This window comes from Nannobrachium achirus (genome assembly GCF_963921795.1).
Source record: "Nannobrachium achirus genome assembly, chromosome: 12".
Classification (NCBI taxonomy): Eukaryota; Metazoa; Chordata; class Actinopteri; order Myctophiformes; family Myctophidae; genus Nannobrachium; species Nannobrachium achirus.
Window position 1 is genome coordinate 24,289,427 of NC_137832.1, and position 16,600 is coordinate 24,306,026.

Here is a 16,600-nt window from a genome sequence, read left to right on the forward strand (position 1 = left end):
TGTGTGTGTGTGTGTGTGAGTGTGTGCTTGCGTCCGTGCGTGCATAGGGAGCTGAAGTATGGAGCTGAAATAATATAGCCTAGAACTAGAAAAAGGTTACATTGTTTTTCTTTTTCGGTATATTTTGCTACACCCTTGTTTCTATAATAATAGATTGTGAAGAAATGTGTTGGGGGTTGGGGTGTGATGTATCATAATTGCCCTTGTACATACTACAGAAAAACAAGCTATAGCCTAGAAATCCACAGAAAACATTCAATTTGGTTGTCACAAAAATAATTCAAACAAAGAGCTACTCAACTATACTGGCGGTTTAAATAAAGCAAACACTATTGTTAATACACAAAATACAGCTTCCCACACTGCTTTGATGGATTTCTAATGTGTTTCTGACAGAGATGATCATACGCGCATGCACAGACACACAGACACACACACACACACACACACACACACACACACACACACACACACACACACAGTCACACACACACACACACACACACACACACACACACAGAGGGTTCCTTGTTGGCTCTCACCCATGAGCTAACCCTGAGTTACCATCTGTTCATCGTGATGAGAGGTAACTGACCAACCATGTCCCCATCATGTCTCCTCACACCTAAATATCACTTCTGTTCAGAAACACACAGCCATAGCCTAAAAACCTACATACTAACCCTGCAGTACAATTCACTGACTCTCTCAAAACAACTATCTAACTACTAACACCAACCTTTATATTATCATGTTATTGCTGATTAGTAACATTGTGTAAATGATAATGATATAGGTACATATTCTGAAGGTTCTGGCTTTTGGTTAATTACATTCCCCTTTCCCCCCATTATATTTTTGACATGCAACTTTTGCATGAGCATGACATGCTACGTGTGAATGTAAGGCTATATATATAGGCTATATTGTCATTTTGTTCAAAAACATGTTTAAATTTGAATCTGAATTTAATTTAATAGTGTGGACTTGCTTGCTGGAATAGTAGAATACGGCTAAAATGTCCACAATATTTGAACAATACTTATTACTGTATTATGTTTTCACATTTAAAAAGAATAGCTGCAGTCCTTACAGGTATATATATCCACTTTCACAAAATAACAGGATAACAAGAATAGGCCTATATATACTGGTTCCAAAATGGTCCACCATCTAAGGAGAAGAAGGTTGCATAAATCTATCTCAATCTTTTGGTTTTCACGGAATGGGAATGACGGCAAGAGAGCAAAGTCAACCCGCATTTCTTTTTTTCTTCAGTTTTTTAATGTGTGAGCAGTGTTTGATGAATAGTTTATTAATAGAGCATGTCTTGAAGGACTGCCCATGCAGTTTCAATACAACTATGAATGTGGAATGTCTAGCTTGCACTGCTATATAATCCAAATGCTATATTCTCTAATTGCTAGTTGGCAGTAGGGGTGTAACGATACATTTTAATAGCGATTCGATACATATCACGATACATGGTTGACGATACGATACATGGACGATATTGGTTCATTCATGGCGACACGATACGATTCAATGATTTAAAATCGATATAGTAACTATTTATCAAAGAAATTAAATTTGTGTGAAAGGTGTGGATAGTGCAGGTTTTTAAGGGAAACATGTATTATTATGGATATAAATAAGTAAACACTGATTATCTGCCAAATACATGGACATTGTATATTGACAAACCTGCACCTTGACATGAACCCAGAGATTACACACATTTATCGATAGACCAGTGTAGCTATATGGAATGGAAAAGTAATTAAACCCCTCCTTTTCATGTTTTCTTCTTAAAAATGCTAAATACAATGCACAAGAAGGTAGTTTCGATACAATCGATTCTTTGCACTGCCGATTCGATACGATACAAAATAAAACGATACGATTCGATTTTAGCTGTTTTCATTTCGATATACTTCGTTTTTTTAAGTTAAAAACGATATTTCGATACAGTTACTATATTGTTACACCCCTAGTTGGCAGGCTACTCTATAGCACCCTAGCGTAGAGGGATAGTTCCACTTTAAAGGAGTAGTTTACCTCCAAAATGTCATTTTTTTCTATTGGTTACTCACGCCTTTGAGTTCAATAATATTTTTGTTGTATTTGTCACACACAAATAATTGATTATAGTAAGTTTACCCTGATAGTTCAGTTCCCCCATCCAGTGCCATTAATTTGGGTCCCCATCCAGGGCCATGCATCCAGGTCCCCATCCGGAATCAATGGGGGTAAATTTACTATAATCACATTTTTGTCTTTTGCCTAAGACAAAAATGCGACAAATACAAAAAAAAAAAAAAAACATTATTGAGCTCGTCTCTATGGCATGAGTAATCAATAGAAAAAATCGAACCTCTGTTCGAAGTGGAGCTGTGTGTGTGTGTGTGTGTGTGTGTGTGTGTGTGTGTGTGTGTGTGTGTGTGTGTGTGTGTGTGTGTGTGTGTGTGTGTGTGTGTGTGTGTTGCTCAGGCTAGACTGATAGCAGCCTCTCTGGTCACTCAGTGGTATTCAGGCTACACATTCCTCAGGCTACACATTCCTCAGGCTACATACAGACAGACAGACACACACACACACACGGCCACGTATAGGGAGCTTGTGTTCCACACAGCTCCAAAAATACATTTTGGAGGTGAACTACTCCTTTAATATTAAGATCTAGCTATAACTAAATAAATATGTCAGACTATGTGCAATGCTTTATTTTATTTATTTATTCGTGGAGAAGTTAAGGGCAAGAGAAGAATCATTCCCTCACTATTCAATAGTGGGGCCACTTTGAACTAATCATTGAACTAGTTAGGGTGAGACCACATGCCACATAACTCTTGTCGCTTAGCTACGGCTCACAGCAGTGAAACCATGAAAAACATTCTCCGAGTAGCAAACTAAGGGCAAAATCTTCATTAAAAAAGAGTCTATGTCCGGATATGGGTCAACATGTAGTCCTATAAGTCATTTCTAAGCTATAGTAGGCCTACGTGTTTGATATGGTCTTTAATATTTAAAAAGAAATGTCATGTGGTGATTTTAGGCTATGCCACTAATAAATAACTTCGCTGTCAGATAACAAATTAGGCCTGTGCTGTGTCTGTGTGAGTGTGAATGCTTATTCAAAACGTTCGACAAAATAATTCGCAACAATTATACGAACAAAATAAGCTGCTCCAACGACAACCTCGCTTGTTCATAGCAAATGGCGAATTAAAATGTGAAACAGTGGGCTACCAAATCTTGTCATACACACTTCAGTAGCCCTTTTATTGTGTTGCTGCGGCACGGCCCCTGCATCCTCTGTGGCTGACCCAATGTCTTTGAGCCACCATGACGACATCGTATCAATAAAGAAAACGCAGGTGCACATTAACTAAAATCTCGCCATAATAGAGGCGACATGGCTTAACTTTTTGACATAAGAGATGTCCCATCGTAAAAATACAAATAAAGGGCCTTTACCGTCACGTCAATGGCTTGATGATCGCTGGCGTTTATCATGACCTATCGATGCAGCTCCGCGTCCAGACAGTGAGATGCTGGGTTAGCTCACTGCACCTGCCATCATCAGCGCTGCTTTCCACAGCCATCACGTCGTATTTCATTCATCCCCGGGGTTACATGTTGTCCAGATCACTCAGCACAGCGCTCATCGCTGCCTCTCGTCTTTTTATGGCTCTGTGATGGAGAGCAGAGCGCACACAGCACAGAGGAGGAGGTGTGTCTGATGCGCTTGCGAGGGGCTGTGGTGGGAGAAAAAAAAGTACTCGCATGTTTTACTTAAAGTAAAAGTATCAAATTCAATCCGGCATTCAAAATGTACTTCAGTAAAAGTATGATTGACAGTGTAGGCATAACAATGTATTAAAGTAGCCTACCAAAAGTAGGCTACTATACTAGACTAGTAGCCTACAATTAGGCCTACAGAATGTTTGATAATAGCAGATCTACAAGCTCGACTCGCAATGCAAGGTATAAAATAGGGATAAAGACATGGTTAATGTATGTTTTATAATAATATTATAATTTGTATCTGAAAGTAACTTGTAACTTGTGTTCAAATAAGTGGAGTAAAAGTACAATAAATACTCAACTTCTGAAGTAAAGTACAAATACGTAAGTACCGTACTTAATTAAATGTACTTTAAAGTTACTTTTACACCACTGGCGAGAGGCGTAATAATACATGTGTGTCTCTGGGGGCGTGGCTGTGCGTGGTGAGAGCCGGGGGGCCGGTGTGAGAACAGCACTGCAGTCTCCAATCAACGCCCAACTTTGATTTATGTCCCTGCCTGCCTTTCATTAATCCATCCCTAATGGACAATCGGGACACGCCTGCTTATCAGTGGCTACTATTATTAGTAAATCCTGTATTTTGTGATGCATGTAGACTAGTGTCACTGTCAGTACTAGCCTATAGCTATTAGCTAGCCTAAATATTAGGGTGCATACAGCATTAGCAATTGCAGCTGCCTACAAGTACCCAAGGCTATATATTTTCGAATTGGTAGGTTAGGTCTACTATACCTTTAGTGGATCCATTTGTTGGAAAATCTAAAAAAATTGTACATTTTGAACAATGTTACAAACTTCCAATCTCCAACTTGGTTTGCGACCTGTGAACTGTGAAGTTTTGGATTTGGTTCCTATGGTAACACATGAAGCCAGTCTAATGCATTATTCCAAGCATACTCATAATGCATTATAATCTGCTTCTAACACATATGTAATAGTTAAAAACTCAGAGCACCCATAAGACCTTAATCATAGTAGTTTTATAATGACACATAAGGTGTATATATGCATTATAATCAGCTTATAAGCACTCTGCCTTTTAAGAATAATAACAGATTATAAAGCATTTTAGGTAAGCTATCATAATACGTCATAATTACTGGACACTCACAGACATAATTATAATCACAGTTATAATAGGCTATTGTATCGCGATTATAAGTTGTCATTGGCTGCTTAAAAGCAGGGCAACACATAATTGCTGGATATTCAACTAATGTAATTCTCGTAAACAAATTCATTAAATAACTAGAAATACTGTTCCTACGAAACAGTGTGGGCTCGCTGCTCCCTCATTGGCTAAACTGCTCTCGCCTTTCAGCGAGCCCAACATGTGGGTGTTGTTATTTTTTATATCAGGTCGCACTTGTTGGTGGTGATGTCACCAGGAACGCTGCTCCTCATTGGCTAAAGGCCCTGCCTTTGTACTGTCTGTAATTTTCTTTTTTTCTTTTTTTAGGAGAAGAAACTTGGTCTATTAAAGAGGCGGTGCCATAGTTTTATACTTTTTCTGTTTTTCATTTGTCTAGGATGTTGACAGTACTTCATTAGACCCCCTGGTGTGGTTGTTATGAGCAATTATGTATTCTCTTTGTATTTATTTTTTTCCCTGTAGGCTGCCACCTTGTGGGTCAAAAGTACCTTCAGCAAATATCCCAAGGTGTTACTGTTAAGGTAATACAATGTATTCCTGAACGTAAGTGCCATGCTTTCATGAAGCCTAAGAACCACACCTCCAAATCTCATTAAGATACAGTATCTTCATTGTGAGAATTGATGAGGGTGGAAAACCCCAACCCCAGAGATCATGTGACATCTGCAGGAAAACTGCTTACCAAAGCAAGTCTAGCATGGATGGATAGACATCACCAAACATACAGGGATGATAAGCTGGAGATCAGACCCTATACTTAGCTATGATGGAGTTCCATTTATTACACGACACACAGCACATACACCACAGCTACAGCGTCACAGGGTTTTCTTTTTCTGCCTGCCTATAAAAGATTGCACATATTCATTATGTAACACCACAGATAACGAAGTCTCCATCTGCAACATGCTCCGTGTAGCAGAATGATTCAGAATGACAGTGCGGTGGATCTCACATTGCGAGGTGCGAGCATCCAGCATCCCTGGGAGTGGGATCCAGGGGCGTCACAAGGGGGGGTGGGGGACTGAGTTACTAGGGCCCAAGGTGGAGGGGCCTTAATTATTTTATACTTTAGCTATTGAAAAATAGCAGATCTACAAGCTCACCGTCCAGCTCACGAGCTTGTAGATCTGCTATTTTTGAAAAGTCGTGAAAATGTGTGCAAACTGCAAACCTGAATATATGTATAAGCGAACATTTGTAACTCAAATTTAGCTTCTGGGGGATCCGTGGAACTAAATATTTTGAGATGGGGGTCCGTGGCAAAATACATATCACTTCGGGGGTCCTTCACATGAAAACGTTTGAGCACCACTGTCAAAAGAAATCACGATTTTTCAAAAATAGCAGCTCTACAAGCTCGCAGCGCGGCACTCGGTGCCGCGCCGTGAGCTTGTATATCTGCTGTTTTTCAATAGTTAAAGCACAAAATAACAGGGTTAAACCCCCTCCCTCTATGAAGAACATTCATGGGGGGCCCGCAGTGAATCCTTGTACCCAGGGCCCAGAATTCGATGTGACACCCCTGTCCAGCATCCCTGGGAGTGGGATCTATCGGAGCATGACTCACCCTCTTCAAAACAGAGCTTTGGCATCAGTTAGTGTCAGCTGTTGGTTAGCAGGCATTAGTATCTGTCAGCTGGCTTTGAGCTGGTGTCTCAGGCATCTTGCAAGCCCTGTGGAGAGGAAATCAATGGCTCTCTGTTGATTAGAGGCCCCCCGTCCAAGGGATCAATCAGGTTTACACCTTCACATAGTAGTAACGAAATGAAACAAAAACACAGCTTTGCTCTGCCTCAAATGATCAGATAGGCTTGCATGGATTCTGGGATCTACAACCATTATGGGAAATGTTAATGTTCATCCTGGTGAATAGACAATTCTCAGCCCTCCTCCAGCAGTTTTGGGGTTGAATGATGACTCGACCAAACGTTGTCTTGCCTTTCTGATATAGTGCTTTCTATTATCTCCACTGAGAAATAATATAAAATATGTAAGGGGATAGGCCTACAGTGAGATCCATTGGTTACTAATTCCAGTCCAAAATAGCCAGTGGCAGCCAGTAAACAATCATAAAGCAAGTCTCACTTTTGGTTATATGAGAATGTAACAAGAGGTCACGGAAAACAAGGAAAACACATTAGGGTGACATGTTAGACTAACACATTTTCCCCATGCTGTGTGTAATCCCAGCAGTGTTTAATATTTAAAATAGCCAGATTCAGATCTCTTAGAAAGACTTGCATTTGAAAGAGGTAGCATGTCAAGACATTACTTCTAAAAACCCTGTATAAAATATGTAGATGCTCAGATTCAGACAGGATGGAGGCTTAACCAGTTGGAAGGAAGGAGAGTGTGGTGCTAAAATTAAGGGCTCCTAGGGATTCCACCCAGTCTTTTCCTAATTCCAACTGAAAACGTCTGAAAACTGTCAATTTGTTTTTTACTAAACTAGTATGTTCTCTATCCAACAATCATGCCACAGACAGCAGTAGATGTAGCCCCTACAGGCACAGGCCACTGGAAGCACATGTTCCTTTTAGACGGTCAAGGGAGTATTTGGATGCATTTTCTGATCAACAAGGATAGTTTGTGGATTGTGGTCCTGGAATAGAGTCATGAAAACTTGAAAAGACTAGAAGATTGTTGGACATTTCAGCTTCACTTGAACTTCTACATACTCTTAAGGCTTGTTTATTGTTCTGTACATTTGATTTTGTGTACATTTTGGGTGAGAGAGGACGTACAGTAATTATGTTGTCATGCATAGTTCTTCTACGGTATGCGCAGGCTGAATCGCCCTCCGCTCCAATTCCGCTCCCGTTGGGGTGATTGATCAATAACCAAAAGGATTTAATATTTTCCGTCTTATTAAAAAGGACAATGTCTACATAAAGGAAACTTCTTTCCTTTTTCAACATATTAGGCTAGACTAGCTGTCCATGTCCATCGAGGCTCACTGCCGTTTCACTTTACCATGGGCTCTTTATTACAGTGATGAGAACGCCGTTCACGCCACAGGCACAGAGCTTTCCATGTTGGTATCCTAGAGGTATGGTTGATATTTACAGACGTTGAAGAACAACATCTTTCCACTCTTTTTGGAGGAGGGGGCAGAGGAAAGGTTTTTCCTCACTACTGCCCCTATGGTTGACAACGGTGACCACGGGTACTTCTTGCCACGGACAAGTCCAATACGTTCAGTTGAGTGGTGCACGTAATCATACGGAGAAGTACGGACAGGGAGAAAGAACGGACATCAAACGGACCAAACGGAAGAAATCTCTCGTGTCGACCTGCGGTTCTTATTTATTACTAAGCATGATACTTTAACCACTTCATTGACCGGAGTTCCCCAGGGGTCTGTTCTTGACCCCTCCTTTTTCCCACCTAGTTTCGTCTGTGCCTTACAACTTCTTTGCCCTTTACTATTTTGAAAAACCTTTTAAAATACTTAAAAAATAACAAGTTCACAACTTGTCGATGTAGATCGGCTATTTGAACAATTTATTTTATTTTATTTTTATTTATTTATCCAAAAATGCAAAGAAGTTTAGGGATAAGCGGTAAGGCACTGCCGAAAATAGGGCTCAAATCTCAAGTACTGTGCACCTCAGAAAATTGCACTTTGCTACTTTTTAATGCATTCTGAACTTGAAGCATGGATTGATTTGAAAAGTCTAGCCAAATAGACCTCCAGGGGGTTACACATCGGCACTCTGAAACATCGATATTCCGACCACCTAAACCTAACCTTAACCCTAACCCTAACCTCAGTAAAACTAACACTGGTGAATGCTAACCGGTGAGTAGCTAGCCTGCCGACGCTGGTGAATACTAACCTGGTGAGTAGCTAACCTGCCGATCCTGGTGAATGTTAACCTGGTTTTTGGAATGGGGATGTGTTGGAATGGAGACCAGTCCCCCCTCCGGGGAAAGAATTGATTGACATTTGAGACAATGAGTTATGTTTTTGTATGACATGTGGCCGAAGTGGTGAATAGTTGATTATATGTATTGTAGATGATAAGGTCCTTTTACATGGAATTGGAACACTACATTGTGTAAAAGTAATAACGAATTGCTCTGGGAAGTTAAAGAGTTTGAGCTTTTGCTTGCTTATTCATTCTTTGTCAGCTTGTTTGTCCAGTATCTTGACAGCCAAAGAAACAAATGCATGTTCAACCATAATAATACTATATGCCCACTCAGGATCAGGGAATTATATTTATTTGAGACTGTGTAGAGAAGAGCATTCCAATCATAAACAAATTCATGTGCAAGCCAAACCAGTTGGGAGCGGTATCCATGGTTACCCACACTGAGTAGGAGAAAAGAGACTGAATTGATTTCAAAGGGAATGAAGTAAAGTGCTGATGGGAGCCCTCCATGGAGACCATAAAATCTACGTCACAAGGATGAGCGGAGGTGAAAATTGCTTTCAAGTACATGCATATCAATCTGCAACTGCACCATTTCAGGATTGCAGCTTCCCACCCACTTCGAATCCCCCTTAATTTCAATTTTTTGTTGTGCTTGCCTTGGTGGTGTGAGGAAACATCCGGTCATTATAATCTGTTTGTTTTCTGTCATGGCCCAGATTTTCTCTAGTTTCCAAGACTGAAACATGTAAGTAAACATAAGGTATACCATAAGATCTCCCTCTGGCAGTGTTACAATGAGGGGAAAACAAGATGGAAGCAGATTCTCCAGGCTTCCTTTGAGTGCATGTGGGTCAATGTTAAGAATAGTGGAGATATTATTAACAGCTGCATTCAGCAAATGCAAACTCTTCTCTCTTTTGTGTCACAGTAGGATATCCCATGGTGAGGCTTAATTACATTTCTACTACTCTACACACTAGTCTTTCATCCTTCATCATCTGTCATGGGGAGTCATTGTGTCGAATGTAGATGAAGGCCATGATGAGGGCAAATATGTTTATCTGAGGGGTAAAGCCTAAAGCCTATAGGCTTAACACATTTGCAACTAAAGTAACATTTTCTTTAGTCACTGTTTTAGAAAAAGATGATTGGAATCTGTGTTTGCACCTTTTTCTGCTGTATATTATTACTACATTAATACATATTATAACACAAAATATCACATGGCCTTAAAGAGTTATATTCCAAGATACGATGTAAAAATTAAAATACAACAACTCTTTCAGCCTGATTGATTGACATACAAGTTTACAACTACTTTGTGGCTTGTGGGTTACTATCAATTGCAAAACTAATTTTAAGACTTATCTTGATGATCAGCTAGTCTTTGAAATACGTTTTTTATTGACTGAATATTTTCAAGGAACTTCCTAAATGGGTAGACATGGTGTTTTAAAACAAAATATGTCATAATTAATTTGCAGATTGGGTGTGGATTAGTCTATGGGAAGTCGTTCATGCTTTATTATTGCAGATATTCATTTATTCAAGACTGGGCAGATAGCAAACCCTTTGTGCTTCAGTTAAGGAAAATCAATGAGGTCCTTCTATCTATGGGTATCATGCACCATCTATTTCACAACAGGACAATTCAGAGCTTTATTCTGAGCCATACTATTGGTCCAAGGTCCGAGGCTATAATGGCTGATAACAATCACTGAATTGTTTCGTATTCAAAAACCAATTATGCGATTGCAGCGTCACATAGGGAATTGTGTATTGGCATTTGTTCTCTCTCCCTCTTTCTTTGTATTCTCATGCATATGCACAAATAAACACACAAACAAACATTTTGTTTTACTAAGACAGGATTGCCATAAACTTGCCAATGACTAAGAATGCTCATGCACCAACACAAATTCAGTTTAAATAGGTGAATTAATTGCAAACAACTCAACTCATTGCCCCAAATTATATATTTGAAAGTGAAACCCTATGAATAGTTGTGCCAATCAGGCACACTGACCAACCCAATTTCATACATAATCAGTTTTAACACAATGCCCTATGAAGTTGGACTGCATCTTAATGCATGTAATTGCACATTCTGCTTGGCTATCAGTGACGGGCGGCTATCCAGATGCACCTGTGCTTGCAGCTACCCAGGGCTGTTTAAATGGGTCATCTCTAGAAATATCTTTCATTACTGAACCCCTCCCATTTCGCCTCTCCCTGAAACGGAGCAAAACTCTTGCTAGTTGTGTCCCCTGATGCTTTATTCTTAACCTGCAAAATAATGAGAAGCTGGAACAGAATTGTGACACATCAGTGGCACTGCTGTATTAGTCACATATGATGACAACTCGTTTCAGATACAGGCTACGTCATCACTGCGCCTTCTTTTCAGCTAGTGGTTAAGAACAAAAAAATCCTTATATAAATTCACATCTCTCCTTGTGCAGCACCTCACAAGGTGCTTTCAGGATACCACTCATACCAGCATCATGCTATTGTCCCTGTAGTCTAATGATGTAATGTGAGGTTGATCAATGTTTGAAAATAATGCTGGCACATGACATTTTGTTGCCACGAAAACAGTCATTTTTTTAGGACTATAGGAAATGGATGTTACTGTTGTTACTGTTTTGGAGAATAATACAGTCCTCTGATAATATGTCCAAGAAATGTAAGCAGCCAGGCGGCTAACCATTAAAAAATAGCAGATCTACAAGCTCACATCGCGGCACCGAGTGCCGCGCTGCGAGCTTGTAGATCTGCTATTTTTGAAAAAGTCGTGAAAATGTGTACAAATCTTTGACTGGTATGTATTTTTAAAGCGAACGTTTGTAACTCAAATTTTGCTTTTGGGTGGTCCCCGGAACTAAATATTTTGTGATGGGGGTCCATGGCCATAAAATAATGATACACAATAATGTGTACGTATGTATGTCTAAATGGGTTAAAAACTACTCTGACCTTTCATAATCAGAAGTGGGGTGAAAGGTATATAACATCCTGCCTACAAATTGGGTTTTGCAGTCCAGACACTTCTGTCTGCAATGAAAACTTTCAAGGGGAAAGGAAATTGATCCATTTGGTAATTAAAATCGGACTCTCACTCTCATTCGTTCCTGCCAGTGTATCTCATCCAGTCTTCTTCATACAACAATTAAATCAAAAATATTTAGTTTTTCTAATATCTTCATTGTAAAATCTTCACTTGGATAGTGATCAAGGCGCAAGATGGGGCAATGAAGCACTGGTTTTCTTTTCAATCGGAGTCCATTATTCTCTCCCTTTCCTGCAGCTGGCTGCATACAGACTTGCAAACCCATTGGAACATTATACTGGAACATAATACATACTATTTCAACTGCATTTTGTTTTCAGTAGGCATGAATTAAACCATTATGCTCAAAAGAAAACATTGACTAAACCATGATGAGTCTTTTAAGGGATGCTATTTGTCATGCACTGTTAGCTCAGTTTTGATTAATAGGATTATTCAACCATTGGCGTTTGTGTGTACCCAGCCACAGTTGGGGACAGTGAAAGTATTATGTAAGTCACTGCTCACAAACACTATACTTTCTCCATCTTTCTCCAAAAGCCTTGTGCTTACACGTTACTTTTATATCATCTGCAGAAGACATATTCCAATAATATTTGTATTACTGTATAGACAATAACTTGGACACAGGTAGATAAGGAATGAAAATACAGTATATCATATTTTATAATTAATCTCATTCTCCATTGAATGCTGGTCAGATTGCAAGTCCACACCACCTTGTGGTCACATTAGTGTTCCTAACACTGCAACATTCTGAGCATTCAGTTATAACATGTAACATATTTTCCATTTTAAACAGGAGATATTTGAGACATCTCTTTCAATTGTATAAGTCTCTCATTCAAATGTAGTCAAATACAAGTCAAGGAACTTTATGTTTTCTGTTTCTAGCTTAATTTACTAACTTGACCTGAGTTGGCTCTGTACTTGGTCTGCTCTTTTTTACGCTCTGCATCAAATCTCTTCACCAAAAAATAGCTGATCTACAAGCTCACAACATGTTACAGTGTGATGTGTTTGTACTGTACATCAGCTATTTTCTGCAAATGTTACCCTAAGAATTTCATGTGGTTAAGTGAAGTTAACTCAGTAGGCTGCATATTCATGTGCCTTAAATTCACTGTTCATGGATTGTGTATGTTGTTAATAATTCATTGTGATTGCCTAGTGCTTTATGTCTTATAGTTACATTATAAAACTTAAGCTTTTACTATACAGACACAGTATCAATCGTGAACCAATAGCTGAGGGAACATTAATTTAATGGTTTTGAAACATAATTTCTTTAAAAAAGTAAGAAATCATAGCCATTGTTGATCATAGACTTTATTGGATATGTGCATGTTTTGATAACAGTAATTTTCACATAATAGAGCTACATTGCATATAACATCAAATAGATTTGTATTTTTTTATTAATTTCTCTACATTTAATTCAGTTGTTCACCATGATCTCCATTATTATACAATAATCTTACTTTTTGATTAACAAAACGTTTTATACTTTCAGATACATTTATGTTTATTTTAACATGTGGCAGCCATTTACTGAAATGTCAAATAAATAAAAAATAAAAAGCAAAAAACTGAGAATTGCAGCATTCATCCATGTTTAAACAGATGCACTATAAAGAATGCAAACATTTTAAAACAGGAGTAACAATGCAAGACAAAACTGAGGGTAAATGGGAAAAATAACATTCTGAATTGCCATCACTGCCAGTGCTTACCCATTTGTTCTCAGAGATGGCATGGCAGATAATGCATGCCTAAACACTGCCAAGAGCCCTCTGAGCGACAGCATTTAACTATCCATATTTATTACGATGACTCAAATACCCAGATATGACACTGTTCCATGAGTCTTGTCTGATCAATCCGTTTGGCAGTAGGCTATGCAGGGATGATATGAAACAGTGATGCAGTGACACTGACTTCACAATCAAGATTCTTAAACCGATAAACTCAAACAAAACACAAATCAATGCTAAATCCACAAGACATCAGAAAAGCTTGATTTGTAGAAAATGTACTGGAATTACAAAAAATAAATAAATAAGGCATCGAAAAGCACAAATAACCCTTAAAGACTCACATTACATTGACAAGCATAGCCAGCCAGGTGGAATAAAGGTGACAATCACTCATGAGTCTGTACAACACTTCTATTTGGTTTCGGGAAAGTCCCGAAAGCGCGAAGCCCGAAAGCGCGAAGTGGGGAAATGTCTCCTACCGCACCGTTAGCGCGAAGTGGGGAAATGTCTCCTACCGCACCGATATTGTATGGTAGTACAGCTCCTTGTGAACGTTGATAATATGCAGTGCTCGATATTGTATGGTAGTACAATGTCTCTCTTTTCATTCACATGCTCCACTGTGCACGCACTGAGCACGAATATGCAGTGCTGTCTGCACTCAGCTTGTCTCGCAAAATAGCTGATCTGCAAGCTCACAACACGTCGCATCCACGAGACAACGTGAGCTTGTAGATCATTTCTCTGCCTTCAGCCCTTCACAATAAGGGTCCAGGAAGATATATTGTGTGGTAGTACAATAGTTTCGACAGGGGGCACCCTTTTTCATTTAGTCAAATATATTGTGTGGTTGTGTAGTTTCTTACGGCTTAAAATGTCCTCACGCCTCCCCTCTCGTTCGCGCTAACGGTGCGGTAGGAGACATTTCCCCACTTCGCGCTTTCGGGCTTCGCGCAAAAGGTACGCACCCTTGGTTTCACCAGTTACAGAACAACATTCATACATTTATGCACCGTTTATCACAAGGGGTCACTGTGAATACACAAAGAGACTGATACACAAAAGGCAGCATAGAGGATTTGCAGGGGTATTGGGGCATGTCAGTTGGGTCTTCACTAGACGTGATATTGCCATACTATATCCACATTGGGACTGAAAGCACTCTCTTTCTGGAAGACTGTTTTTCAGTGCTTACTTAGAAACTTGGCATCGGAGTTTTGACGGTTATCCGTGCTTTGAAGGGGTGAAGTTTAAAATCCAGATATACCGGTACATCTACTGCAGTGGTGTATTCCATAGTTTCCCTATTAGTACATTTGTCCTGACTTTATTATCCGAAACATCTTGTACAGTAACATTCCTTGGCTGAACATTCTTTGGAGTGGGTCCCTTGCTCTCAGGCCGTTGAGTGACATATGTATGGTGCAGCACACAGTAGGTTAGGTTACTTTGCAGATCAACAGCATTAGTATTAGTACTAGCATTAGCATAAAGTTAGTTTGTTATTTGACAGAGAATATAAAACTGATAATTTATTCCAGTTTTATTTTGCAATTAAATTACGCCTTATTAAATTATGCCATATAAAGCAACTTTTTTTCTATATACCCTATGTGAAATCACAATTAATACTTATAATCTGTGATCTCACAATACAAATATTTTAACAATTTTCTTGGTCATCCAAAACATGTTCTCATTTTAAAAGCATCTACTTTTAGGGTCTACCATAACCTGATCTGTTTGCTGTAAACACATAATCCCATTAAATACACTCAATTGCTCACACACAATGATTGTAGTATGCCCTACTGTACCGTACCGTACCATACTGTACCCATCACATACAAAGCAGCATCCCAGGAGAATGGATTTGATGCTTTGTCAACTGCCAACCTAAAAATAGTCTTGATACATCAGTCTGGGCCAGGCATTGTATTCAAGTATCATTTTGTTACACTATTTGTGCAATTGTGCATCTCATTCAATATATACATTCTACCTCGTTAAAACATGTGCCTTTCCTTTCGTTACCAGCAGAACATTGTCATCAGCAACAGTAGCAGCAACAACATACAATCACGTTGAAAGACCCTCACCCTGAGTGTCACAATCAATAGGACATCCCTGAGACAAATCCATTTGATCTGACTCAACTCTTGCAGGTGTAATAAGGCATGCTTTCAAGGTGGAGAGTGCTATAGGGCTTTTGTTCACTGTGTATCAAAAAGAGAGGGGCAGGGGATGGGGGATTAGCATGGACATTCTCACAACACCTACTAGGCTACTATACTAGCGACTTAAGCTACAAAGACACAATTACAGTACAAGCGCCAATGACACAGGTTGTAAATTGCAACCGTTGACTCCTGCTGACATGCAGATAAAACATCACCAAGAGTGGTCAACAGCTCAAAACAGTCTAGCGTTGGCTAACACTGAACATTATGTGCAGCTGTGCTGAGTTGATGTATGAATTAAGGACCAACTGAAGCTCAAACATAACAATCAATGATTTTACGGCACCTAAAAACAAGTGGGAACACTAGTTTGATTGTTATCTTGTGTGGGTGTGGGTGTGTGTGTGTGTGTGTGTGTGTGTGTGTGTGTGTGTGTGTGTGTGTGTGTGTGTGTGTGTGTGTGTGTGTGTGTGTGTGTGTGTGTGTGTGTGTGTGTGTGTGTGTGTGTGTTGTGTGTGTTTAGCATAAATGTGCACTCAACTGTGTGCTTGTGCACAAAATCATTATGTGAGTTACTTGAACTTGTGAAGGAATGTTTCCAATATATGCACTTATATATTGTATATTTATCTATTCTCCAAACATTTAAACTACCCAGCAAAATCCTGGGCCTTAAATTAATCTGAGCGTGTGCAAACAAAACCTAATGGACCAATTCGGTCTCATTTGTACACTCTCAGAGTTAA